This window comes from Opisthocomus hoazin, chromosome Z (genome assembly GCF_030867145.1).
Source record: "Opisthocomus hoazin isolate bOpiHoa1 chromosome Z, bOpiHoa1.hap1, whole genome shotgun sequence".
Classification (NCBI taxonomy): domain Eukaryota; kingdom Metazoa; phylum Chordata; class Aves; order Opisthocomiformes; family Opisthocomidae; genus Opisthocomus; species Opisthocomus hoazin.
Genome location: NC_134454.1, coordinates 68,144,855 through 68,172,411, shown reverse-complemented (window position 1 = coordinate 68,172,411; position 27,557 = coordinate 68,144,855). Strand labels below are relative to the sequence as shown.

At 42.1% G+C, this 27,557-nt stretch overlaps 1 long non-coding RNA gene across 1 annotated transcript; it reads right to left on the bottom strand.

Moving 5' to 3' along the window:
- LOC142358913 (uncharacterized) lies at positions 1-27,037 on the bottom strand. Its single transcript, XR_012761944.1, has 3 exons — positions 26,891-27,037; positions 513-570; positions 1-345 (listed from the first exon to the last, which is right to left on the bottom strand). It is a non-coding gene; the product is annotated as an uncharacterized LOC142358913 (long non-coding RNA).
- Between the last annotated feature and the right edge of the window lie 520 nt (positions 27,038-27,557).

The window sequence follows — 27,557 nt, the reverse complement described above, 5'->3', positions numbered from 1 at the left end:
AGGGTAACATTAATGAGATGGGGTGAGAAATGTAGTAATAAAATATTTCTGTTTGGGGCAATAGCGTATGTATTTGTTTCTCCTATACACCAAACAGATCAATCTCATTTGTTCATTTATTACCGTGACTGCACAGCTGGGTGGATGTTGGTGATGTTAAAGCTTGAAAGAAGGAGCATATAACTGGTTTTTAACATATGTATATGTATATAGGCAAGAAAGACAAAAGGCACTGAGACACCCTAGCACTGTAAGGTATTGAGTAACCTACATGGCTTGATATCCACATTCTTTCCACATCCAAAGGCGAAGCTGGCCAGGAATCCAGCGCAAACCAACCACCACCTGTTTATTAAACAGGAACATTTTTAGCGACAATAGGTCACAGGAAGGATGCCAAAAGTTCTTCCAAGACTAGCCTGTGCACCAGTTCAACACCAGGTTTATGCATAACTACATTTTGCAGCTTTTTTATTTATTTTATTTTATTTATAAAATTCCAATTTCCTTACCAATAAATCTGGTGATGAGCAGGAAAAAAAAGGGAATTATTCAGTCATCCCTTTGCTCCTGTCAGGAGAAAAAATAAAAGTCAAAATCCAAATAATTATATCTATTGTCCTTTGGAACTTTTCTCAGCGCTCCACATGATCCTCCCAAGTCAAGAACTATTCTCCCTCTCTCAAAAAACTTTAAGAAGCTTTTCTGTGCGTAAAATATCATGAAACTGATTAATGGTTCACAGGTGGAAATTGTTTGGTGATTTAGACCAGATCTTGCTGCTGAAATGTTTGTAAGCTGACACACCAAAACTGAATCTCTGTATGTTAAGATGATTCATACCAGAACATCTGTATTTAAACAGTGTATTTATTAAAGGAGTTTTTAGGCTAGGTCTCATGTTTCAGTGATGCAGAGATAAGCAAACAATTTTTTTTCCCTCTTAAAACAGAGTATATTATCTTTTCTAATTATTTTGCAATGTTGTTGGAAGATGGTGCTTATGGTACGTAAAACAAGCATAGCTGATCCTAAAAGGGTGCTACTGCTTAGTAGTATAAAGGCCTGCAGTGCAGGCTAAGCAGGAAGTACTGAAATTGGGAAGAATTTAAGTTCTGGGATGATTTAACTTGTTTTTGTTGTTTTTAACTACTAAAGAAACACTTTTATTTTCTCTACAGCGCTAGTTTTATATTTTTTTTTTTTCTTTGGGGAGTGTTCTACAAATCTCTAACCAAAAGGAAAGATACTTTTGTTGCCTAAAGATGATTGTCTTGCACCAGTTTGCCTATCTTTTAATATCTAGAGACCAAAGTAAAGGTGAGAAGACCAGGCTGGGGCACTGGCTACATTCTGCAGCCCTTATCTCAAGCCAAACTCCAAGCCACCATGTCGTTATAGTGTTTTGTAGTATAACAGAAACTGTGGGTCAAAATCAAATATGAACGTCACAGACTGCACAAATAAATACCAAAATGCCAGCTCCTGTCCTATCCTGCAGGCATTCTACATTCATGACACGGTGTAACCGCTTTCAGTGACAGGAAGGCGAGGCGGGAAACCAAAGGGAAAACAATATGAGCAGGGTTTGCACAGCAGACAGGAGCCTTCTCACCTGCTTAGTTGCCATCAGCTGGCACAATTACGTAGCATCTGTTACAACTTCAGTCACTGTATTTACAGGTTCAGTTACAATTTGTTTGCATTACTCACAATGTTCCAAACCCTCAGTTGGCCCTGCCAGCAGATTAATATTTTCTGCAAAATTCTCAGTAAATACGTGCAACATTTTTTGAGCTTTCAACGAAGTTTGAGTGAAGTAAGGCTGAAATCACACTGTTCTGCAGGCTCCTTTTTACAGAATCCTTCGGACGGCTATGTTCCGTGCTGAGAAGCGTGGGGGGCAGGCGCCAGTGCTGAGGGACCTGTGTAACAGGAGGCTGCCCAGGAGCAGTGTCGGTTCCACCTCAGTCAGCTGGTGTGTGAGATCCAGACCGTCTTTGCCTCCACTGGATGGCTTGTGCAAATTCACACTGTCCCAAGCGTTTCTGCTTGTGCTTTGCTTTCCTGGCATGCTTGCTTCTCCTCGGTGCCCACCCTGCTGCCGGACCAGGGGCAGGTTACACTGCAGTCGGCACTTCTCCCTCTACACCATGTTTAGCCTTTTTACACTTGTTGGGCAAAGTCCTTGACTAGTGCTTGGGCTGTCCCCTCTTCTTTCAGCTAAAACTGAATGGATTCTTTAAATATTAATCATGTGGGTTTTCAAGTTCCAAAAAGGACACCAAAATTATGTTAAACTTGCCTTGCTGCTGTTCCTAAATGTACTGCTCTGTCCCATCTCTGCCTGGCTTGAATAGTGAGAGCAGACCAGCTTCTTTTGCAGGTTCTCACTGACGAGCACATCATCACTCTTCTTTCCAGAACAGCAGCACTTTTTTCATCATTACGATTGTCAGATTCACTTTCCTAACATAAAAAATAACAATAAACCTGAAATGTGTCTATGAAGCTCAGTTTGTTCCTCCATTGTCTCATCAGAGAACTGGGACACTGTTTAGTCCATGATATCAAACGTAAGGAAATACAGTAATTGATCTGATGCTTTTAATGATCACCTGGTTTCATTAAATTTTATTCTCCATTTGTCACGTCGAAGTCATAGATATTTTCCACACTTTTACATATTTATTGGGTCTTAAGACTATCATTTTATTATGATAAATGACAGATACTGATGAAATAGAAATGTGGAACTTCTGCATGGTATAAAACCAGAAGTGGTACACAATACCGGCAGTGAGATATTGCATATTTATTTAATGCATTTTTGTTTTGATTCTGATAACATCTCATAAGAATCAGGGCTAATGCAGTTCACATGAAATTTTCCACAAATTGTCTTGAGGTAAGTATGGAGTAATTGGGTGTTGAAAAAATCTACTGTAGAAACAGCTCTAGACAAGTACAGTCTGTATTACTCAGGAAGTGGTAACATGTAAATACTGAAAGTGCATCTTTGAAATATAATGATACATAAATTCCTAGTCTAGGCATCATCAGCACAAGGACATTTATTGGCGTGGGTGGAAACATTTTGGAGATAAGGAGCTTGTTTCTTTCTCTCTTTGTTTTGTTAGAGCCAAATATGGCACTACAAATGCGATGGGGAGCCGGTCTCGGCTTGGAGAATTCCAGAAAGCCCTCAGCCTTGTCAATGGCCTGTCAATGTTTTTGTCCTGTTGAGTCTGTCTGGAAAACAACAACTTTGTCTATGAAAAAAACTCATAATGTCTTTTATCTCTATATTGGCAGCAGGTAATTCCTTCTACGTTTTAAAGAAAACGTGTAAAATCACGCTTCGCTGTAACAGGAGAAAAGAGAAGCGGGATGACCCTGCAGCGACCGGTGCAGCAGAGGCACGGGGGGCAGGCGGGGGTCGGCCCCTCTCCTGCAGCCCAGCGCGGGCAGCTCTTCGCTTTTTCTCTCGAGTGGAGTATCTCTAGCAGGAAAGCAAGAAGGACAGCGCGTGGGTCCACGTTTGGGACGCTGGCCGGGGAGGTGGGAAAACCCTTTTGTTCCTGGTGCATCCAATGACCGGTGCGGGGGGCATCCCCTTCCTTCTCGTCTCGCAAAATCCACCCCAGCCCAGGGATGCCATTCACATTTCTGTGGTGTTGTTGCTGTTGTCAAAACTGTGACATTCCCGGGAAACATTCGGTTTTAACCAGCTGTCATTTTTAGATGGAAAAAAGCATTCCTCAGAAATGTTTCCACCTGCTGTGCTGAACATGTCCTCACTCCGGTGTGCAGCCCAGTCGTTTTGGAAGGGCTGTCTGCAGCAGTCATTATTTGTGAGATCCTCGCCTTGGCCTGGTACCCCACTAATTTAACTGGGGAAAATAGTGGCATAAAACCGAGGGAGCTGTTGTGAATTATTTGAGCGCTTCAAGCTGCCATTCACTTAAAAATCAGACCCTACAAACCCAAAGCTACTACAGACATCAAGCAGTTGTTAAAAAAATTTGGCATTTTGTCTTCAAAATTCTCAGAATTAGTAATGCTGACGACACACCTGCCAGCTTTACAGGAAGAAGAAACTTCCAACACCTGCCTATGGACATTTTTACAGAGACAAAAAATGTTTATTCAGTTTCTTTTTTTTAAATTCTATGTAAGCATGCAACAAATGAATATCATAATTTAAAATATTGCTGTCTTTGTAACAACGCAGAGCACAGCCTGCTGATGCCTTGACAGAAGCATATCCAGCCAGGAGAGGACTGCCAATGAAAAACAGAGGACAGGAGAAGTGTCCATCTCCATTAGATGCCAGCTTGTCGGGAATCCCTTCTCCCACCGGAGCAGCACTAGGGCTGAGGGGAGCACCGCCGCTTGCAAGCCAGCTCAAAGCTGGGTGCTTTGGATGAGCAGGCTGACCCCCTGCCTCCCCTGCCAAGCACAGCACTGCTCCAGAAAGGTGCCCCTGGGGGGCAAGGAGGGCTGGCAGGGTAGGAAAGGCAATTCAGCCTACTTTAAGAGCCTCTTGATAGAATTGCTTGGTAATTACAGAAAATACGTTTTGATTCAGTGTTTACATTGTAACTGGATTCATTGAGGAAAAGCATTTTGGATTTGGTTTGACAAGGTTTGAATTGCAAAACAAGCTTTGCAACTATATTAATCAAGTCAGCTTGCTAAGAGAATGACAGCCTGTTTTGCCACAGTGGGACTATTTTGTTGGTAGACTGAAGTGCCAAAATAAGCAGAAATGATGCGCTTGTTCTCTAGGGGCAAGTGTAGGCCAGTGTGTTTTCTGTTCACCCTTTGAAGGCCTACCCACAAAATGAGATAGGTGTAAGCACTGTCAGAAGCTCCCTGCAGCTGAGAGGACAGCATGGGAACGCTCTGTGTGTGGCTCTGTGGAGCAGCCAGCCATTCTCCCCATCTGCAGCCCACCTGCATGGGAAAGCTCAGCTTGGACACCACATCTGTAGGTTGGCGATGTGGCTCCTTCATTTACTGCCTTCTCAGAGGCTGACCAGCGAGCCTGAGTCTCCACAACCCCATAGCCTGTGATCCACGACCAAAACGGAAACACGTCTAGAGCAGCAATGCTTGCTTAGGGCTCAGCGGTGCTGCCCAGCCCTGCAGAAGACCCCTGACTGCTGCGTGCTGCTCGCCTTCCCAGTGCCCCATGCTGGGGCCAAGGAATTGCTCTGGCAGCCATTTCACTCCTGTCCTAAGGGCTCTGTGCATCTTCCTCCATCGCGTGCTTGGCAATGCACCCATCGGTGCCCACGACGTGACCGGTCTGTTCCTGTGGTAGGAGGGTACGCAGTACTTTCTCTTCTGACTGCATTATAATGGAAAGCTGAGGAGCTGGAGCCTGTGAGTGCCCCAACAGGAGGTAACGGGGCCCATCTCCACTAAAAAAAAATCAGATAACGCTGCCCTAACAATATAATAAGCCCTTATGTAGGCATTGTTGATGTGAATGTTCACAGACAAGAAAACATCTTTGCCAGTGTCATGTCCTGAACCCCTAATTAAAGGAGTAGTCCTGTTAATTTCTTAAGATTACTTGCCTAAATAAGTACCACTCCTGTGAAGAAAGTAGAGTATTATTTAGCCCTAAACAAATTAAGCTATGCTAAGCAGATTGACAGGTGAGGAGACCATTAAAAGATGAAAAGGGATCAAAGTCTGTTTTATTTTGAATGTTTGTTTGATTATTCTTTACATGGGTACAGAGTGGAAGACATTCGCATTTTGTTTTTATCAAAAGTAATCCAACCGTCTCCTACCCTTCATTTCAGGACGGTAAATAAGCCAACGTCTGGAAATGTCTTCAATTTGCCAGTTCCTCTCCGAGAGTGGTTGCTGTACGTCCCGGGACACCCTGCCTCTGGAAGGCTTGTGTCCCCACGCACCCCAGCCTGCTTGGCTCTCTCAAGCTCCTCCTGCGGCACAGACACATCTGAGATCATCTGGAAAGCTTCTCCTGCTGAACCCGACAGCCTTCTGTCAGGTATCCGTGCTGCTTCAGGCTACGCTGGATAACCAGCAGCTAGAAAACAAAACCTGCTTCAGAAGCGCTAGGTGCGTTGGTGGCAGTGTAAAATAAAAATCAGAGGGGGAGCATGATCATTTCTATCCGAATCATGGTTGCAGTTCCTCGTAACTTTCTGCTTAAAGGCATGTCTAAAAAAAGTTCAGGAAATATTTTTTTTTGCAGAATCAGCTACAGGGCCTCAGCGCTGGGGTAGAAATCAAGAAGTTAGCTCTCAGCGCAATGGCGGAGTGCCTCTGCATGTCACTATGAATTCTGGGTTTTCTTTAGCTGAATGTCAAGTCTTTGAAAACTGGCTTTACGTATGGCCATTGCTGATTGTTCATATAAGCATTTCCCGACAACTGCTAAAAGATCTGCACCCTGCTTTTTACCTTGTTTATCTGCACTCTGGTGTTTAGATCTCTCAAGCCAAACAGGTCCTACATCCAGATATCTTTGCCAAAAATCAAGCCTTAGAGAAAAAACAGTGGTTTTTTTTTTTTCCCTTCCTGAAATGTTGTCTTTCAGTTCAGTAACGAGCAGGGATGTTACTAGCTGGTGTACGTTACCTTTCCTTTGCCGTCACTGACTGCTCACAGGCTGTCACCTTCTACCAGAGTCCCAGGGTATCATATTTTGAAAGCTGGAGTGTTTTTTGATGAAAGGGGTTTTAGAAATATATTTAATAGTTTATTCCAATTCAGTGAGAAATAGTGTATCTGATCACTTGTTTCATTAAGGTGTGAGCCTCAGAACCAACTTCGTCAACGATACAGTACAAGAATATAAACTTTGGTTTCTAAAGAAGCAGATAGACCAAGTCTAAATTGATGGGAACAAAAGAGACATTCATCTAATTTTCTTTCTGCACAATTACTTTCTGTAATTGTTGGGGCTTTCTTTCATGCATTTTCTCTGATAGTGAATACTGTCAAGGATGTGGTGATAGAGAGTGAGGAACTCTTCCACAGCATATACTAGTGGTACTTTTTTACATATACTAGGCATATTGTTTACTCACTGTAGGTTTTTAGATTAAAACACAAATTTGGGTATTAACAGCAATACAAGTAAAAAGCCCTTCAAGGTAACTAAAAGACTCCTTTTTAACTATAGCTTTATTATAGCAGGTTTATTAAAATAATTCTCAGCAAAATTAATTTCCTTCCAAGAAACAGAACACTGAATTAAAAGAAAAGTAATTCTGAATCATGTGCTAAGATACCCAGCAGTGGTTAAATTTAATCAGTAAGCATTGCATCTAATGAGTCCAGTTGCGGAGCTACCCAATTAATGTATCCTTGTTATGGTGGACTTAGTCTGAATTAAATGCATACTACCAAGAAGGAACTAGCTATTTAATCAGCTCTGTTAAGACACTATTTTTATAACCTGTTACTGCCTAAAGCTGTCAAAAATGTATCTGTCAGTAAAGACAGGAACTTGATATCGAAGACTGAGACATCTGTTTTACTACAAGTATACCAACAGCAGGTAATTTCTCTTAAACAATTATGAGGTTAATTTTCTTCGGTATTGGTTTATCCTTACTCATTTTTTTAAAAACAAAAAAAAATGAAAGAATGGAATAAATGCTCCAGTGAGCGACTCTAACAAAGTCTGAGGAAAACTTATTAACTTAACATTGCTGAATGTGTTACGTAGCAAAGCAGGTTGGAAAACGGAGTGAGAGAAACAGAAAATTTAAAAATGCTCTAAGCTTTAAATAAAACATAAAAACATTTTGTGTGTATGTGTGTGTGTGGAGGACCATTACACATTAAGTCGCTGTTTGATATGTGGCATATAATTACAGGAAGTTTGTAGAAGGTGCCATGATACCTGTCAATTATCAGCAGGCAGAAAATGCAGATAACATACATAATTCATCAGCATACTGCCCTTTGTTGTTAAGCCGACTGATTTAGTTCCATAACATAACTGCTTATTCAAAACAAGACATTTAAATTCAAATGAATACTGTTACCTCTTCAGAATGTGTTCAGTTATTATACTGATTCAGATGTATATATATACGCGTTGCTAAATGTTAGCAAGGAAGACTACAAGTACACAAATTTATATGTGCACACAAATCTGCTGTATTATGAGGAAGAAAAAAGATGTTATCCATATCAGTCAGCCCTTATATTCTTGCATGTGAGAATCTGTTAGCCAGATTTTTCTGACTTTCAACAGAAAACAAGAATTAAAATTATTTTAATGTGCTTATTACGGTTGCTATTTATTCTGCTAGTCTCACACAAATTATTTTCATAATTGTAAATATACTTTAAAATTGATTTAAAGAACAGTGTAGTGGTCAATTCTGCTTGATTTCTCCTGCTATAGCCTTTAATTGTACCTGTCTGACGTCAGATGGATCTTAATAAAAAAGCCATCTCTCTAGATAAGGGCTAGCAGTAAGTACTGATCAGATATTGCGTGGAGGATTTTCATGCTTTTTTCTGAGTAGGAGTGCCCTCACTTAAAATAAAAAAAAAGGAAAAAAACAACATCTACCAACATTAAAAAAACACCCTAATAGAAATACAGAGGTTCTGGAAATTTTTAGTATCCATTGCTTGGGTATGAAGAGACAGAAAACAGTTCAATATTCGGATGGAAACAGATCTGAGGTACAATAGAAATTTGTGTACAGTACAAAAAACATACAGAAGAAAAAAAATGAACTGCTTTTATTTACTATTTCAGAATACAAGAAGGAGAAACCAAAAGTATATCAAACAGAAAGCTCATCAAGGGAAATGCCTTCTACATTAAAAAAAGAAAGGCTTTTGCAGTTGGAGTTCACTCCCACAAGGTGAGTGGGAGCAAAAAGTTCTTTTGCGTAAGCAGGATTTCTACAAAGTTTGAACTTTTATGAGTGATGAGTGCATTCACACCCACATATAAAGGAAGCCACGAATGTTCTCATTGTGCGCGAAGGTCCATGCTACTGCACCAATGCTGCCACAATCTGATGGGTGCATTTCCCTTACGAGGAGGTTATCTGCATTTGCCTGTGCTGGATCTGATTCTGGACAGGTACACGGACTGGGCACCTAGAGTACACTCCACCTTGTGTTGTTACTCTGTAAGCATCAAAACCTTCCAAGAGGCAAATCCTTTTTATTCAGAATATGATTTTCCTAGGAATAACAAAATCTAGTAAACCAGATGGCATGTAGAGATACATGACGTGGAACGGTTCTGAGAAGGCGAAAGAAGGTAGAAAACTGGGAAGGGGATCTGCCCTCTCCTCCTGGGTTGCAGTTAACCAAAGACCCTCACTGGCAGCTTGACCTTGACCTGTAACCCTTTCCAGGCTTCTGTATTTCCACTACTGGCCTGAATGAGGCCTTGAACAAGAACAAAATCCCTCACAGCTGAAGGGGAAATCCTACCAATTCAGCTTAGTAAAACATTTCGCATTAAGTTTTTAGAAGACTGTTGATGAGCCTAGCAAAACAATAAGCAACTGATTACATCCCAGTTTATACAGTTTGAAAAAAGGCAGGATAGGCTTCAAAACCAGCTCTGTGGGAGGAGCTCCGACTGACTGCCTTCCCCACCTCTGAAGACTCCCCCAGAGCCCAGGTACTTTCCTCCCCAGCTGCCAAGGCATTTATCCTCGCTGTGCGGGTTCTGGAGCCAACTGATATCTCAGTGGCTGGGGCACCCTTTGGCTAGACCCAAGGAGAAGCTGCAGGTACTGCAACTCATTTTGTGTTTTATCATCCAAACTCATCTCTGACATAAGATGCTGTTTATTTGTTCTAGCAAATGCAAAACTGCATATCCATAATTAAGATCAGGTTTTGGATATGGCACTTTGGTTAGCTGCAAATAAATTCAAATCAATTTGTCAGCATGTAAAACAATTCAAAGTGTTGCCATATTTGTGTCCAACACACAACATACATTATTTTTCTATCCATAGTAACATTGCAAAAAGTAAGCAGCATATTTTGAAGCACATGCAGAATAAAGAGTCACTTCTGCTAAGTAGGTAAAGCTGTACTCAAACATATGTGCTGCATAAACAAAATATTTATTGTACTCACAAATTATCTGTATACCCTACATGTAAAAATGACTGTACTACTGATTATTTCCCCTGAGTACACATAAAATAGTGCCAAAGGGCAGAACATTACCAGATAAGTTCAACCACACCTCAGGCTTCCTGCAGGCTCACTGAGATGATGATCTCCATATATTTATTTGTCTTTGTTGCACTTTCTCTCACCCCTGGAGATTACTTCACCACACATGGCCACTATGTGGGAACAAGATGGCAGGAAGCTGAGAAACCATAGAAACACAGAATGCTTTGGGTTGGAAGGGACCTTATAGATCATCTAATAAGAACCGAAAAGCAGCCGCATTTTGGGACAGGCAGAGGACGTTGTCCCTCCATAGTAAGATGGAGTCACCCATATATGCAGACAGTGGTCAAACAGCAGTGAGGGCAAAGACACCGCGAGGCCAAGAAAAGGAAGGAAAAGAGAAGCTTAGGGAAGTCCTTGTTCAAGTTTTGCCACCACCCTATAGAAAAGGACACTTCAGCTGCACTTGACGGTGTTTTATTTACTTAGGGTCAGCTGGGTAATTTTAATTATGCTTCTGTTTGCATCTCCAAAAGCCTCATGAAGAGTGAATATGTTGCTTTTGCATGTACTAGGCTCTGTTGGTTGATGCAGCTACAGCTACTGTCCAAAGCAACTAACCCCGGATCCCATGACTGTAGTAGAACCTGATACATATTGCCAAACTACCTCTCCCAGTTTGGGACTGTAAACACCTAGTTTCTTTAGATTGGTGGTTCATCACTCGTTCTGGTTTATACATTTTAAAGAAAATTTGACAATGGAGGAAAAAGCAAAAGTACTTCCCCTGCCCTCCCACCACCACCACCACCACCATAACTGGAGGGTTTAGGACTTAGTACTAGCTAGACATAAAGTATGTAGCACGGTATCAGAGAAAGTGGATGATGCAGAGTAAACACAAAACAACGAACCCTAGAGATGTACAAGACGACCTTTGGATAGCAGGAAAAAAGTTCACCTCCTAAAATCCAGCACTCTGTCACTTATCAGTGCTTCTACTCATGCATACCAGGAAAAGTCACTTTTAAGTCCAGATGGATGTAAAGTCTTTGCAAGACGTAAAGACAGTCAGACCAGTGGTTTCTGAGGAACAAGCTGGAATAAAAGTTTATTCTTTTTCTTGCTGACCTGTTAAAGGATGGGTTTTGAGCATGGACAGAAACTTCTGTCATTCACTGTAAGTGTCTCCACCGGGTAGCACTCATGAAGTACGCCTCAGCCAGGACTGAATGTGATTTACAGAAAAGGTGGTGTTTACAGCTATGCCCGGTTGTTACTAAAAGAAAAAGCACAATTGCATATAGATTTTGAAGTAATAGGGCAAATTTGATGCTTTATGGGACAACTAGTTCTTTACAAGCAAAACTGCATAACGTACTCTAGTCATACAAAAATAATGATTTGTTCTGTGTGGTCAGTTAAATCAAGAACTGTAAATAAAGACGACACATTTTCTTCAAACACAAAGTGATAGGCACTTTATTTACAGTATCACATTCTGGAATAGGTCAGAGACCATGTTTTCTATGAAACACTTTACAAATTCTTACCATATTCGTGTTATAAATAGTTGATATCCGTGCAATCTCATACTCTTTACAAGTTCAAATTGATACCAGATGTCAAGTAATGTTCATATGGCTTGAAGATGAACATAAAAATCAAAACTAAAACACATTAAAGTGACAAACCTAAGTAACTGCTCTAGCATACTGCGTATGTACAATATGGTCAGCGTAAAGTTATGACTAGCTTCTAGCAGAGCTAAATTCACAGGCTTTGCTGAGGGCGTGTTGGCTTTTGGGTCCCCCAGCAAAGTTGCTGTCAGGGACTATGGCAGTCTGTGTTCAAATTTCATTTTTGATAAAATACAGGACACAATCCCAGTTACTCAGATGCAGGACAAAGGACTTCAATTCTCCTACACAGTGGTCCACTGGCAGTTGAGTAAGAGGTATTAAGATAGCAAGAAACAAACATACTAGGCACTTACCATTTTTTCAGATTAGTTAAAGTAGCAGCTGCTTTTTATTAAAGCGTTTTCAGATGCAGAACCTCAAATGGCATAAATTATCAAATTCATTGACGTTGACTGGAAATATGATAATTTACACCAGATGAGAACCTGAACTATCATTGGAGATACAGCCTCACTACAGGAATCTTAAATGAGAAATGCTTCCTAGTGGATATAGCAAAAAGTCTGGAAAATAATTTGATCTGATTGTGTCAGTCAGCCCACACATTAAAAGCAAGGTGTGATACTCTGGGGAATGCCTGGCAGTTTATGGATATGATTTCATTGTAATTTAAAGTGCAGATTAGACTCACCGTTTTGTAGCAGAAACAAGATTATATCTATGGACCTGAAACAACCTACAAGAGTACCTCAGTCAGGAATACGTTCAGTCTGGAAGAGCAATTAGATTGCTGCTACGAACAAGTGACTGTTATCACAGTACCTTGACATAAGCCTGGTGTGTATTCCAGGAAAATCTCGTTAGAAGTCTAAAAGACTTGGGCTCTTTCAGAAGAGAAACCTCCTTCAGTGCAAAGACAGAAAGCAAAACTGTGGAAAGGAGGATGGAGAAGGTTTTGCCTTCTTTCCCCATAGCCACAGATCAAAATTTGCTTCTTCAGATGCCCATGAGAAAGGGGGAAATGATGGTCAAGCGTTGTCATGCTTAGACCAGCAAATGCTGTGCTGCTTTGCAAGATCTCCCCTTGTGACCTTGTTGCAACACAAACGACAGCATAAGACACGAGACTTTGGTAGGAAAAGGCAAAATCGCTGTGGAGGTGTGAGGTACCGGCCCAATGTCTTATGACAGTTATACTTTGGAGCCTCTTGCCTCAGTGAGAGTTACCAGGCAGAGTCTTTACCATGCAGGGGACACGCACAGATCCAGAGTTAAAGATGACTCTGAAAAGCACTCAATCTAAACTGGAGTTCCCAAGGCATGGAAACATGGGACCATGCACCCAACGACATAAGGCCTACTTAGAAATGTGATGCTTTGTTTACCTGTAGATTTCCAGAGTAGCCTAAGTATAATCAAACAGCTATCTGATGCTGTCACGGTTTAACCCAGCAGCTGGCAACTATGCACTAGGCAGCCACTCACTCCTCTCCTTCGGCCCCAGCGGGTTGGAGCGGAGAAATGGACAAAAGGAAAAACTCATGTGTTGAGATAAAGACAGTTTAATAAGGCAACAAAGGAAAAACTAATATCAGTAATGGTAATAACAATAATAATTCTGAATATGCAAAACAAACTATATACAAAATTATTTTGCTTACCACTGACAACCGATCCACAGCCAATCCCCAAGCAGCGATCATGGAACGTCAAACTCATGAATTTTCATGAATTTCTCAAAAGTCCGAAAAAAACCTGAACTCCCAGAAAAGTTTGAACTCCAGGAGAAGAGGGGATTTGAACTCACAGACACAAGAAGAGCTGATAGTCCCCCACCCCTGGTCCAGCCCCCATTCACAAGCTGAGCATGCCATCTACAGTATGGAGTATTTCCACAGGCCAGCTGGGGCTGCCTGCCTGGCTGCGCTCCCTCCCAGCTCCTGCCCACCTGCTCACTGGCTGAATGTAAGAAACTGGAAAAAGTCCTTGTTTTCATGGTAAAGACTGAATACATCCGTGTTATCAACATTCTTCTCATACTAAATCCAGCAGCTACTGACAGGAAAATGAACTCTATCCCAGGCGAAACCAGGACAGATGCAAAGATGGATGAGGAAGGAGCAACCCATCATACATACTCCTCAATGAGTGGTGACCAGTGAAACTACAAAGAACATGCAAGGCAGTCTGTTGAGAATGTAAAAGAGAAAAACCACCCCTAAAAGAGAATGAAGAATCTTGTCAGTAGTAAAATACTGTTCAGGAGGTCAGTGAGAAACTGGCTTCATCTGAATAGAGGATAAGTCCTGGAGCTACTGATACCAAAGGCAGCAACTAGCGCAGCTCCCTCCTGGTCAGTGCTGCAATGACACAGACACTGCTGTGCCTCTTCCTTCTCTTGATTTCTTGACGTCATGCAATTTATTAGCTCCTTCAACACGGGACAGGAAAGCACAGTGTCCTTTGTGATTTTTTTTTTTTTTTTAAACACATCCCTTCCTCATGAATATTAAAGTAATTTAAGGAGTTGGGAGACTTGTATAGGATATTAAGGCAAACTTTGCACCAAAAGGCTTTTAAGAAGGATTGCTATCAGGTATAAGGTTTCAGCTTCAGGAAGCTTAACAGAAAAATTCAGATCATCAGTCACAAAATAAAATGAGTGGCAACAGAGATACAAATATCCAGTTCTTGTTAGGAACTACTTGCAATGCTGATCTCATTCAAAGTATGCTCCCCAACTTATTTTAAATTTCTTATGCAATTATATTCTGTTTTCAAGTTTTTGTCACTGCACAAAGGTCCCTTTTGTAGAAGTTCATATTCAGGTTGAGTTCAGAGAGGCTTCATAGCCACCAGAGACAAAACACTGTCCTTCTGCCAATGTGGTTTTGCCTCAAGCTGCAAGAAGGCTGAAGTAGTCATTGTAAGGGTTATTTGCATTTTTTATTACTTGCAGAAAGGAAGTTTTCAGCCAAGTAAGGATATCATTTTAGTTTTCTACACACAAAAAGGGAACTGGTTTGATGTAAATAATGATAAGCTAATGTTACGAATTATTTCTACACTTTTTACCTGAAGGACTGGGTCACTTTACAAATTAGAGCCCAAATACAAATTGCAAGTTTTGGACAAGCTAAAAAATCAAGTGCCAATATGGACATACCCTTGGTGCGTTTAAAATCATACAGGCATACAAGAGTTAATACACAAGCCAAAACTGCTAATCCAAAACGGTATTCTACCTTCTGCGTATGAGCACAAGCACATAAGCACAGAATCACCAGACACACTGTTAATTCACAAGACTGTTGCTCAGAAAGTGGAACTAACAAGAAACAGGAGTCCTAAAATTCCACGTATGGCTGCCTATCATCTGCATACATCTTTAGAATAGGCTTTTATGCAATCTGTATCTCTTGCCACACTATACCATTTACAGACCATCGTGCCCTTTCTTAAACTGCTGCAGGTGCACTGAAGCTTCAGTACAATTGTTAGCACCCATAGACAAAAAACTGGATCATGAAGTAAGCCCACAGAACTGAAGGAAGAACAAAAACCACCTTAGTCCGCATCAGAGGTAAGGCTAGAACATCCACGGTGACCATCCGGGCTGATCTGTTTTGTCCTAGAAGTCCCTGACTTTTCCTGAAATACTGCTGAGTTCAGCTAGAATACATATTTTAAGACAGATATCTCTTGAAGTTAAAAACTACAAGAGATACAAACCCAATTATAATTTTCATTAAACTGTTCCAGTGATTAACTGCTCAATATTTAGGGGAAATTGTATCACTGGGTTCCAGACTGATTTTTTTCAGTTTCAACACCCAGCAATCGGATCCTGTTATGTCTCTGTCAGCTAAATGGAAAAGCCAGGTATGAAGTTCCAGTTTCACTGCAGATACTTCTGGAGTGAAGTCAATACAGTTTTCTGTTTGATAAACCAAACAGAAAATCTTCCTTGTATCACACCACATGAATCAATGATTTTTCTGGCTCTTCTCTCAACCTTTTCTGTCTACCAACAGTCTTCTTGAATTCTAAACTGGACAAAGCAAATTACAGCAAAAGTTGTTACAATGCCAAACATAGAACTAGTATTGTCTTTGCAGTCCCTAGAGATTTCTCTTTGTATAGCCAAGAATTACATGAGGCATTTTGACCAAAACACCATACTTAAGCATTCATTCATTGTTACCTTCCTTGACAAATCTCTCTGCACCTCTTCATTCCTGCACCAAATCCCCAAATAAAAACTCATTAACAGAAGAAAAATTCCAACCAGCATTTTCAGTTCTTCTTAGGTCCAGCAAAACACAAATCTCTGAAGATGAAAAAGGCAACAGCAGCATTAACTTTGCGTAACGTGACCGACGATTAGACTATAAGAATCATCTGCAGACATGGTTTTATTCCCTTATTTGTTACAGCTGTACCAATAGACTTGTTCAGAAACGATCTGAGAGCTCTAGATCTAGAGCTGTAACTCTTGACGCTAGTGAAGCTAGGAAAGACAAAGAAGAATGAGTGCACAGAAAGATTAAGACATAGTTTTTTGTTAAGCCCCACTATTTTTAAGGCTGCCTTGCATAAGCTGGGCCAGTTAGAGAGCTAAAAGATCATCTGTCATGGGGATTGTCTTCATAGGGGAAAAACACAGTCTGCAAACGTGATGATGGTTAGATGATAGTGTAGTCTTGAACGACAGCAAATATATATACACATGTGAAAAGGCTACGCAAGGCAGAGAAAGGGTAACAGCAGCAGTGATGCATCTATGGCATAAGCCATATTTAAAAACACTGGCTCAAGGTTCAACAGTAGAGTAAATCTATAGCATGGGGATGTTCTAGCACTAGTCTGACATGTCAAAATAGTTTCACAAGCATGTAATGTAACTGGATGCTTTAGAAATGATCAGAGCCATGATGTACTAGAAAACCCAAGAAAACAAATTGCAGGCTTAGACTCCCCTAAAACAAAAGGCTAGGGAATTTATTTTGAGAGCACCTTGCTCAACTGACCTTCAATGGCCTCAGGTTTGGGTGTCTTCTCTGTTCTTGAGCTCTGGTATTTGGTAGGCAGAGCAAATGTACAGGTAAAAAGGACAGTCGGCTTTCACTCTTCACAGATGCATCACTTAAAAGTTAACCACACAACACTTGTCTTCTTGCACCCAACTTATTAAATAAAGTCATCCGGACTGCATCAATGACTTGTCTTTGTTGCTTATTACACCCCCAATCTTTTGGGTCTGAGTGTCATTAATAATTTTGTACAACATTTGATGTCATTTAAAACAAACATCAAACGACACAGGGTCGAAAGCAATTCTGAAAATAAACCTAATATTAATATACTTGCTCAGTTGGAATTTTCCATTTAATATTTTGTTTTTGGCCGTCAGTTAACCAATATTCTATTAATTAACAGGTCATATTGATTACATTAGCATGACATGTAAAAAGCATCACCCAGTGGTAAGTCAAAATGTTTGGAAGAAGTCTAAGTATTACATAAATACTATTGTTATGTAAACATTATATTTTTTTATCAAGTGTGTTATTTAATAAAACTGCAGTGAGATCATCTGTTTCTCATATGCCCGTATTGACCAACATTAGTTCTACTGATTTCCTTTAATAGCTTACATATTAGTTATACATCTTTTGCCTACATGGATGCTAGCCAATAATCATCTGGATTTTACTACTCAGCCGTTTTACTGCCAGTACTTTTAACTTTGTCAGATCCTCTGGATTGTCTTTCCCAGTTTCAAATTTATTGAAAACAAACAGTAGCAATACAGATAGCCATTTGGTCAGTTTGAATATAAACACTGAATTAAAGTTATCTGAATGTGTTACTTTAAACCTAGCTTTGATGGCTAACATACTCCTGAGTTGCTGCTGGAATGGGAAGTGTTTTCTCACCTTGAGAAATGATAGAAGTTTGGGGTTTACCCTTATGCTTCAAACATCGAAAAAATATTTAATTATTCAGTCTTTTGTGTTTTACTAGCAACATTTCCATCATTTCTGTAGATCCATATGATTCTTCGGATCAACATAACCCTCCCTAAATATACCACCTCTAGCCATGAGGGCAGCAAGGGACATGAATGATGCTGTGCTCTTTGCAGACGTAATTGCCGTTTACAGCACTGACTCATGGGAAGCAGTAACTCTACATAACATATTCCATCTGAGTGGCTGGTAAGTTATCCCAAGATGGTATGTTGAGGCAATAAAGAGCAGACACTGTTCTGAGCATCTGTTGAAAGGGCAGAGTCAGCTTAAAATCTAGCCAACTTTCAAAAGTTAGTTAAAAGCAGTTCTGTATTTTCCTACACTTCTCCTAAATGACTTCTAAAGTTTTCTTACAGAAATATGCTTTTCCTGCTATGTGACAGATGCATACACGAGAAGAAACTCACTTAAATAAAAACAGTGAAGTTAACCACAGATAAAGGTGCAGATAGAGTAACCAGGGAATCATTACTTGCACCAGCTGGTACGACTCAGTAAGCAAGGTGCAGTTATGTTGACTCTGCTTCTTTCAGAAAGAAGTGACCTGTGGAGACACATGAAGCAGCAAGCTATTATTCAATCCACCTTCATTCTGTCAGATCACAACTTCCTGCATAAAAGATTTCTGCAAGAACATCACAACATGCAACAACAAAAAAATATTTATTACACAAAGTTTTTCAGCAGTTTGTACCTGGGACAGCAGCAGACTAACTCAAATCTAGAATTTCCTTCTATATTGCCTTCCTTATTCCAATTCACCCCACACCTTTTTTCTGTTTATGCAGACAGTAGAACCTTTACCTTGCCTAGGAATTTTCATTATTTTTCCAAGAAAACTTGGAAAAAATATTTTAACTATCTTTGCACTACAGTCGAGCGTAAAAGGCTAGTAGTAGTTGTATTTTTTAAGTGTACTTCACACAAAACAATGATTGTTATGGGGCTAGTCACCGCTGGCTATTAGTATTTATACCATTATGCTTTCGCTCAGCAAGGTAAGATCCATAAAAATGATATCACAAATACTCTTGCTGAGCTCAGCGTAAGCCAAAGTAGTAAATGTTGTGTAATGTTAACTTTGCAGATGCTGAAGTTTATTCTCATCTGGACCGTAACCTGAAACTTGATTTTTCAGTTCTCAAGCTACTTTCAGGCAGTTGTCTTCTGCATGCTAATTTCAGTCTCCTGTTGGCAGATCCTTACACAGTATGTCATGAATGTTGCCATGGTTATACTCCGCAGTTAGTAAACAGTATGAAATAAACCCACATTCAACGGCAATAGTGCAGCTTAGACCAATCCCCAGGAACCTTTAAAGTGGTTCCTCTTCATTTATACGTTTCAAAATCTGAGTAAGCAGAGCTTGCAGTTTCAGTTCCAACTTGCCAGTATAGAGGACACCATCCCTTTCAAGAAGTGCTCAAACTTAGCAAGCGATTTTTCACTCCTAGGACCATCACCACAAACAAGGCAAGAGATTCTGAGCAAAGGGAAAAAGGTTGCCTTCTTCTCCTTAGCAGATGTGGTGACTGCGACTCATGAGCACCAGATGTAGGTTGTCACCACAGCATCAATTATTGCAAGAGGAAACTGCAACTTTTGCAAGGCCCAGAGCTATTTTAGGAGGATTTTCCTGATGCTAGAATCAGTCCGGGGTGGATCCAAATTCCCTGGCAGTAAATGCCATTTAGAGGGTGGAGTTGGAAAGGGACTGGGTTTATACATTCATCCTTCAAATCTTACTCGCATTAGTTCTGGCCTTCTCTTCCTCAGTTCTTCCACTCCTAACGCATATCCTAGTGATTTCTTACTTTCCTTTTAAAGAAAAGATCTCTAGCTTTCCTACTGAACTTCAAAAGCAGTCATTCAACTGCAGCCAGTAAACTTTTGTTTAAAAAAAAAAATAGCAAAGCCTCTATGTTTTCAGAGATAAATTGAAAGATCAGAGTAGTGTGCAAACCAACTCAGTATGGGTTGTCCAAGTGTGCATATGGAGAGCTTTGGTGCCTGCGCTGCTGCCCGGAGCAGTGAAAACTGTGCTCAGGCATTGCTGCTGCTGCTGCTCAGAACCACCTGAAACCACAGAAGAACATGCTGATTTTTTGTGCTGTCTGTAACAAAGCTCTGAGACGCACATATTAAAAGCACTAATGGGAAAGCAGTTCCCAGACAGAGTACTGAAGACATTCTTCCATCTGCTCAGATTGAACCTTCACTACAACTGGACAAACTCAGGGGCTCCACAAAGACCTGTCCCCGTCCAGAGGCTCAATTTTTTTGGAACCACTAAAAATATATATTTTACGTGAAGACAGAGGAACAGAATTCTACCCCTCCTGCTCGTAGATCACAACATCTGCAGGATAACTGATGGTGACATCTGCCTAAGCTCACAGCCACAGTATCTCCTGGAGCATTTGAACCACACCACACACAGTGCCTGTATCTATTCCTTCTGAAGGAACCTCAGTACAGCCCAGCAAAGGACAGTGTCTAGGAATAAGACAGCTGTCCCGTGGGTCTTACCTAATTTATTGAAGCAAAGAAGCATGGATATGTATTAAGTACCAAGGGGTCCCTTCCTTTTCAGAAGTAAAACTGACGAATTCTTGCAACTCCTAATACCTCCCTGGAAGACGTTCAAAGCACTAACTTTCCGGAAATATAAGAGTATTCTGTGCCACTATTATTCCAAGTGGTGAAGTGCAACAGAAGCATATGTCTCAGCTCATCTTAACCCCTGGAGCATAAAAGAGAAAAACGAAGAATTCTCTCCCTTTCTATTCAAAGCAACTTCAAAAGTTAGATGTTGTTATTCAGAGCAGCTTCAAAAGTTTGATGTTGTTTAGTGACAGACCAGTAGGAGAAAAAAAATTAAATCCTTGCTCCAAGAAAGTGATTCTGGTGAAACCGTTGAAGCTACTGAAGTAGAATCACAGAATCGTACAGGTTGGAAGGGACCTCTGTGGATCATCTAGTCCAACTCCCCTGCCTAAACAGGGCTACCTAGAGCAGGCTGCGCTAGACCTTGTCCAGGCAAATTTTTAATATCTCCAGAGAAGCAGACTCCACAGCCCCTCTGGGCATCCTGTTCCAGTGTTCAGCTGGATCTTCCTATGCTTCAGTTTGTGTCCGTTACCCCTTGTCCTGTCGCTGGGCACCACTGAAAAGAGTCTGGCCCCATCCTCCTGACACCCACCTTTAAGATGTTTCGGTAACAAAATTTTACTGCACAGCTCTAACCTTAGCTTGTCTCTATCTTCTGAATTTGATTGCAAAGTTCAGCTTGAGATATTATCTCCGGTACAATTTTCAAGACTGCAGGACAGAACAAATAGGAAGTAGGAAGGTAAGTGGATGGAAAGTTTACAGGGCATTAGTCGAGACAGAGTAGTACAGTGTACAATGAACTGGCAGCCCCAAAGTATGGTCAAAGAGAAAGAAGGGATAGAAACAGGCAAATAGACAATGAAAATACTTACAGTTGGGGTACAAAATAAAGGTGAAAGTATATCAACATCACCCAAGATATACGTCGGTAAGCTGTGTTTAACTTTGAAGGCTGACTGCTCCAAATGGATGGAGTATTCCATAGCTCAGCCACTTGGCGTTGCAGCGATAACATGATACAGTAAGTACACATCAGTCTAATTAGCACTTGGGCTACAAAAGTTCAAATATCTTCTGAAGCCCTGGGACAAATGCCCGAGTTTTACTTAGTTAAACCTAACCTGCAAAAGTACTTAAATGGCACGTTGCTTAGGGTACAAGGAGTTGACACCACATACTGCTATACCGATACAACCAGAAGATTAAACTGGGGGGGGAGGCCGGGCGGGGTGTGGAAGTGAAAACAACTTCCCAAAATGTTATACCCTTGCCTAATATACCTAATATTAGGTCTTTGTTAACTATTCCTCAGTGCATAGCCCTCTTTGACCAAACGATGCTTAACTAGATGGCACAGCGTAATTTTGCTGTCATACAGAATCTCAGTCTCTCATTTCATAAGGTGTCTGAGTTACACAGACACCCTTGTATTCAGAGCACTACCTTATAAGTTTGCCTCTGATACAACCTAAGAAAAGAGTCATCTGTAAATCCCGACCGGGTGTTTCAGTCACAGCAAGGCTAGAGGCAGGTTTGCAATATTGTTCAAATGCTTGCACACTAAGAATTTAAGTACCAGTAGGAATCAAATTTTACATAGACTGTTAAGAAAAATCTGTTAAAGTCCAGCTCAGTTTCCCCAGCTTGCTAAACACAGTCACTGGTGACCAAGTTAGGGGACGCAACACTGTACCCAAGCTTTCTGAAAGAATGCCAGTTGTTAAACAGGAACCATTTAAGTGTCGCTTAGCTGTCTCTGCCTTTTCTCTGCCTCCATACTTTCTGTGGGTGCTCAGTTATAATTTATAAAGGCAGAGAAGTTCACAGAAGACTGGCAAATATCCGAAGCGATTGCTGGCCAGTCAGCTATACCTTCCCCTTCCTTGCACTGCTGTCTTGGCTGTGCTGGTGAAGGTAAGGAGGCACCAGCACAGCAAGGGTCCTACTAAAACCCTCCGCATCTCTACAGCGTGCAGGCAGGAGCTTCAATTTCTGGCATATTTAAGCTGTTCCCTTGTAAGTACAGGTCTCTTACCATCACAAATGAATCTGGAGTCAGAATTCCTGAAATTGGAGAAAGAGGATTTTGGGGGTTTTGTTGGTTGGGTGTTCTTTTGTTTTGTTTTCTTTAAAGCCATTCTACCAGCGCTTAGCATTCTGGAAAAAAAACACTTCTGAGAACTTTAGTATATGTCGTTTCTCTTTCTTTGCCCCATGTGAAAATCTGAGTAAGCAATGCCTCTTGTTCCTGACATTAGCGGATTGAGGTTTGCATGCCCTTCTTCATGCAGAGTTTCTGCCCAAGAATTATTACGTTGTCTGCCACAGAAAGGTAGTTCTTGGGTCTAATGCAAGGAAGTCTAAGGTCAGCTGCAGTTTAAAGGGAGGAAGCCCAAGAAGATAAAAAGCAGGTTTGTTAGTGCAGGATGCTTATCCACAAGAAGGCAGTCCAACAACGTTTCCTTTTAGACCACCAGTCCACTTTCTGTACAGTATACATGCTGAGGTGTTCCTACACCTGCTGTAGACCGATCAGTGGCATTTTGCACCTGATTAACTTCTGAAGTGGCCTATCACATTTTTGGTGGAGGATGCCTGACCAGAAGAGGATAAAGCTTTGAGGAAACTTTTTGCTTTTATTTCAATATTAGAAAAATATAACCCTTTAAAATAAAGTTTACAAAAGCCTGTGAGAGGAATAACAGTGTTTTTACTTTCAATGTTAGTGAATTCTGCAGCTCAAATCTACAGAAGGTCACAATATACCCAGAGGGATGTTAAAAACTAGATTACTCTCTGAGACAGGATTTTCTGTTTTGACTTTTTGCAAGTGTTGAGTAAGTTAAAACTGCAAAGAAAGGCGAAACACTCCTATTCCTCTATTCCAAGACTTTGAAATTCTGAACCGTCTAAATCAGTCCAACATGTTTAATTTTAAGAAGCCACTTGCATATTATCATATTACTTGTAACAGTGATGCTTTTATCACTAATAACTTAGTAGTGAGCTAAACTGCCCAACAGATATCCCAACACAAGGCTCCTTATAAGGAAGAAATAATTCATTCCCAGGGTCTATTCTCAATAAATGTAAACTGAATGTGCTCATTCCTTGAGGAAATACAGAGCAGCATTAATTCACACAGCTCTGGGACTATGGCACACACGATGCCCTCCCCTTCAGTCCATCTCAGAACGACTTCATACGTCAAGTATCAAGCCACAAAAAAGGCAGAGGACACAGAAATGAATGCCAAGAGGATTTAGCTCAAATTAAGATGTTTGTCTCTTTTCATTATTCTAGAATGCTGGTAAAGCACACTTAGTATTTTAAGTACCTTTTCCTAAATGCTTTTAAATTCTAGACTCTGACTACAGTCTTGGAATCATCATGGAATTTAACTAGAATAAAAAGCTGCACTTTGAAATGGCTCATTCAGTGCTGCTGGCTTATTTTCACTTTAACAGAGAGACGCTAAAGAGCTGGCAATATTTATCCTACAGCATTTGATTTAAAAGACTAGTAAAAGGCAAATGTTCTTTTTTTAACTGCTTAAATCAAAAATAGTGTCTGAGCATACCAAGGGAAACTATTTTAAGATAACAGTGCAAACCCAAAGACATCGACCAACTACACTGTTTTCTTCATTGACCAATCTTAGGATGGTAACTTTGCTGACACTTATCACTACTGTCTGTTTTTCCTGTATTTGAATTTCCAGAGTCACTACACTGCACAGCGCAGTGATATGCAGTACTGTTACCTACAGCAGTGTTTTTCAAGCTTTCAGGTGATAAACGTTAGAATACATTTCGTATCTGTAAACCTACAGCTTTCTTCTAAGAACTGAAGTGCCTAGTTATCTAACAAGGCTTAAAAAACAGGATAAAAGACTTGGTTTAGCACTGTAAATTCAGCTGTTTCAGTAGGCCCATCAGTCTTGTATTTGATTCTTTTAGTGCTGTCACCTCAAGTAATTTTGCTTGCATTTTTTTTTTAACTCTAGCTCTGAGAACCCTCCAGCCTCCTTCCCAAGTTTCCTCCTCTTCATCTCTGACCCCCGACCCTTCCAGCATTTAGAAGTATTTTATGCAGTGCGCGAATCTAGATTCTTGTTCAATGCAGGAATGCTGAGTTTCATCTGTCCAGATAAGAAGTAACCACCAGGGTGACTTGTGTTGGCCAGCACTAGGCTGCCTGCCATCCATTTTTCTACATTTAGAACATTGTTTGCTTCATACAAAGAGAACTGTGCAGCTGCATGTGATCTTTCTTTTAAATTAGCACAACTGGTAGAATGCTCAATCCCTGTAAGTTTTACTGGAACAGGGAAAAATGACTGAAGTGGCCGAACGGTTTTAAAGATTATTAAGAAGGAATTTCACCGAGTGGTGGCCAAGGGTGTTTTTCCAAGCAGCTCACAGAACAGCCTTTGATTACATGCAGGAGGTTAACCAAGTTAAGTTTTTCAGCCATTCCTTCCTCTCTGCGTAGCTCTGGAATACAGACCTCCCAAAACCGTTAGGCAGAAAAAGAGGAAATGGAACGCTCAGCTCAGCAAGGTCCTTTCACAAGAAGAACATCCACTAGACATTAAAATACAGTTCAGGTATGCCTTTAACACATTTTAATTTCTTCCCTGGAGTTAACACATCTTCCCACTTGCTCTCAGAAAGTTAAACAAACTCGGGGGCAAAACTGGCAGGACAAAGGAACTTCAGCCTCAGACGATCATTTGCAAGCTACACCAGCACAGGGGGAGCCCGAGGAGAAGCAGACCTGGCGCTCAGGGCAGAAAGTCAAGAGCAAAGATGCCATAACCTCTTCATGTGCTCCCTAGCCCAGCAATAAAAAAGCTTCACCAGCATCCTGTGTAGCTATTAATATTCATAGACTTAATGGGAAGTAGCTATTCCCACTGAGTGGTAGATGGATGAAAGAGGTGGACCCATGGGCTTTTCCACTGGCTTTCTCTGGGATTTCTTAAGTGAATTTAATAATTTCTGCCCAGATCTGAAAAGACAGAAGAACAACTAATTTGAAATAACCAACACATGGGCTACTTCTGCTTATTATGGATGTTTTGTTGTTCATTGGCATTCCTCTCACTCTTCTTATTTCTCAGTTTTTACTGCAAAGCTTCATTACCATGATGGGAAGAATTCTTCCGGTGGCATTAGTGTGTTACTTTTATTGCAGCAGGTGGCTAAGACCTGGTGAAGAACAGCTCAGTTTAGAAGAGCATTTTTACTGACTTGCTAAACGCTTGTTTAAAATGGAAATAGCGCTTGAACAACATAGAAGAAAAATTGCTTCGAGGTGCGAACAATTATCAACAACGAGTAAGCGATAAAAAATTAAAACTAAACTTTAATTAACTAAATTTAATTAAAATTAAACATAATTTTCCTCTGCTCCCATACAGATGTAATCATGAGTTCTCTTTTTTTTTTTTCACCTGCTACATATTCTGTTTCTGTGCTCTCAGAAATACTCGAATCAATACTGTATCAACAGCAAAAGAAAGTACCACGTCCTCGTCTCCGGCCTGTAGCACTCAGGCTTCCCAACACCTGGAAAGTTTAGCTGGAGTTAAATTTATAAATCCAGCAGATCGCTTGTGAAATATGTGTCTGAAATGAAGAAGAAGCCAGCTAATACCCCAGCCAGGTGTCTGCGGACCGACGAAACCAGCACCTCGAGAGTAACTGCTCTGTGGTCCACACCCCGCACGCAGCACATGCATCACTTTGCACTCATTGCTGACCCAGAGGGTGGCTCCCACGATCCCAGAAAAAAAGCAACCTGTAGCATATACGACAAATAAACTGCACAGAGCGTAGTCTGGGCCCTGTCTATAGTCCGTGGTCTAAATTCTTGCTGAAAAGAAGCTGGTGATTTTCTTAGTACGAGCCACCGCCAGCAGAAAAAGTAAGGTTCTACACCTAGACGCCAAGCAAATATTCCGAGGAACCTGAAACGGGCGCTCCCGTCGCAGAGAGACCGAGCACGCACACAAAAGGCGCCAATTCTCGCACATTCCAAGCCACCCTCAGGTTTCCGCCGGCCTGCCTTTCAAAGCCAAAGCCACCGGGCCTGGCGCAGCCCAACCAACCCCCCACCCGCTCCCGGCGGCAGGCGCAGCCGTCTCCGCAGCTCTCCGGCCCCGCCGCTCGGTAACACCGGCTGTCGCTCCGGCCCGCCCTTCTGGCGGAAACAAGCAGCAGTTCGGAGCAAGCCCGCTGCCGCCTCTGCTTCTCGGGTCTCCGGCCGGGCGCCCGCCGCGTCCCTCCGGGCACACCTGGCCTCCGAGCCGCGGCCCAGCGAGCCCCGGTCCCCCCCCCTCAGGCCCCAGCCGCCCGCCGCGCTGCTTCCCACCCACGGCGCTTCACCCCGAATGCCCCCCCCAACACCACGTCGGGACCGGCTCACCGCGGGTCCGTGGCGCCCAGCCCTTCGCCTCGGGCTGCCGGAGCGGCTCCGGACCCGGACCAGCTGCGGAGCCCGGCCCCGGCTACCGTACTCCCTCTAGTAGAGGGGAAAGAGTTGGGGCGCGCCTCGCTGAGGTGCCTCAAGGGCTTGTTGTGGGCGCGCGTGGGGGCACCCACCCGGGCTCCTGCCCCAAAGGGGCGAAGCCCGTTTTAGCCCGCCTCTGGGGCCGGAGCCCAGGCTTTTTTGTCCCCCGCAGGCGAGAAGCACCCGCCGACAGCCATTACCGTATTTCCCTGCTGCGAAGCGCTCTCCGCTTCGCTTCCGCTCCCTTCGCCCCGCCCGCCGGCTTTTCCCAAGCGGAGGTGAGCAGGGTTGAGGCCGCGGCGGCCCCGCCCCCGCATTCCAGTCCCTATATGGCGACGGAGAGGGGCGCCGCCGGCCACGCCCCCTTTTCCCACCGCGCGTGACATCAGCGCGGGGGTCGGGGAGGGAGCGCGCGCCGCTGCCGCCACCCTTTCCCCGCCCCCCCGCCGCGCGCGGAACGCGCCTTCCTCGGGCAGCTTTATTTACGTTTGTAGCGCCGGTTTGCATAAGGCCCCGCCCCCAACCGTTGGCGAGGCGTCCGGCACCGCCCCCCGCCGCCATATAAGGGCAGGGGGAGGCGTGT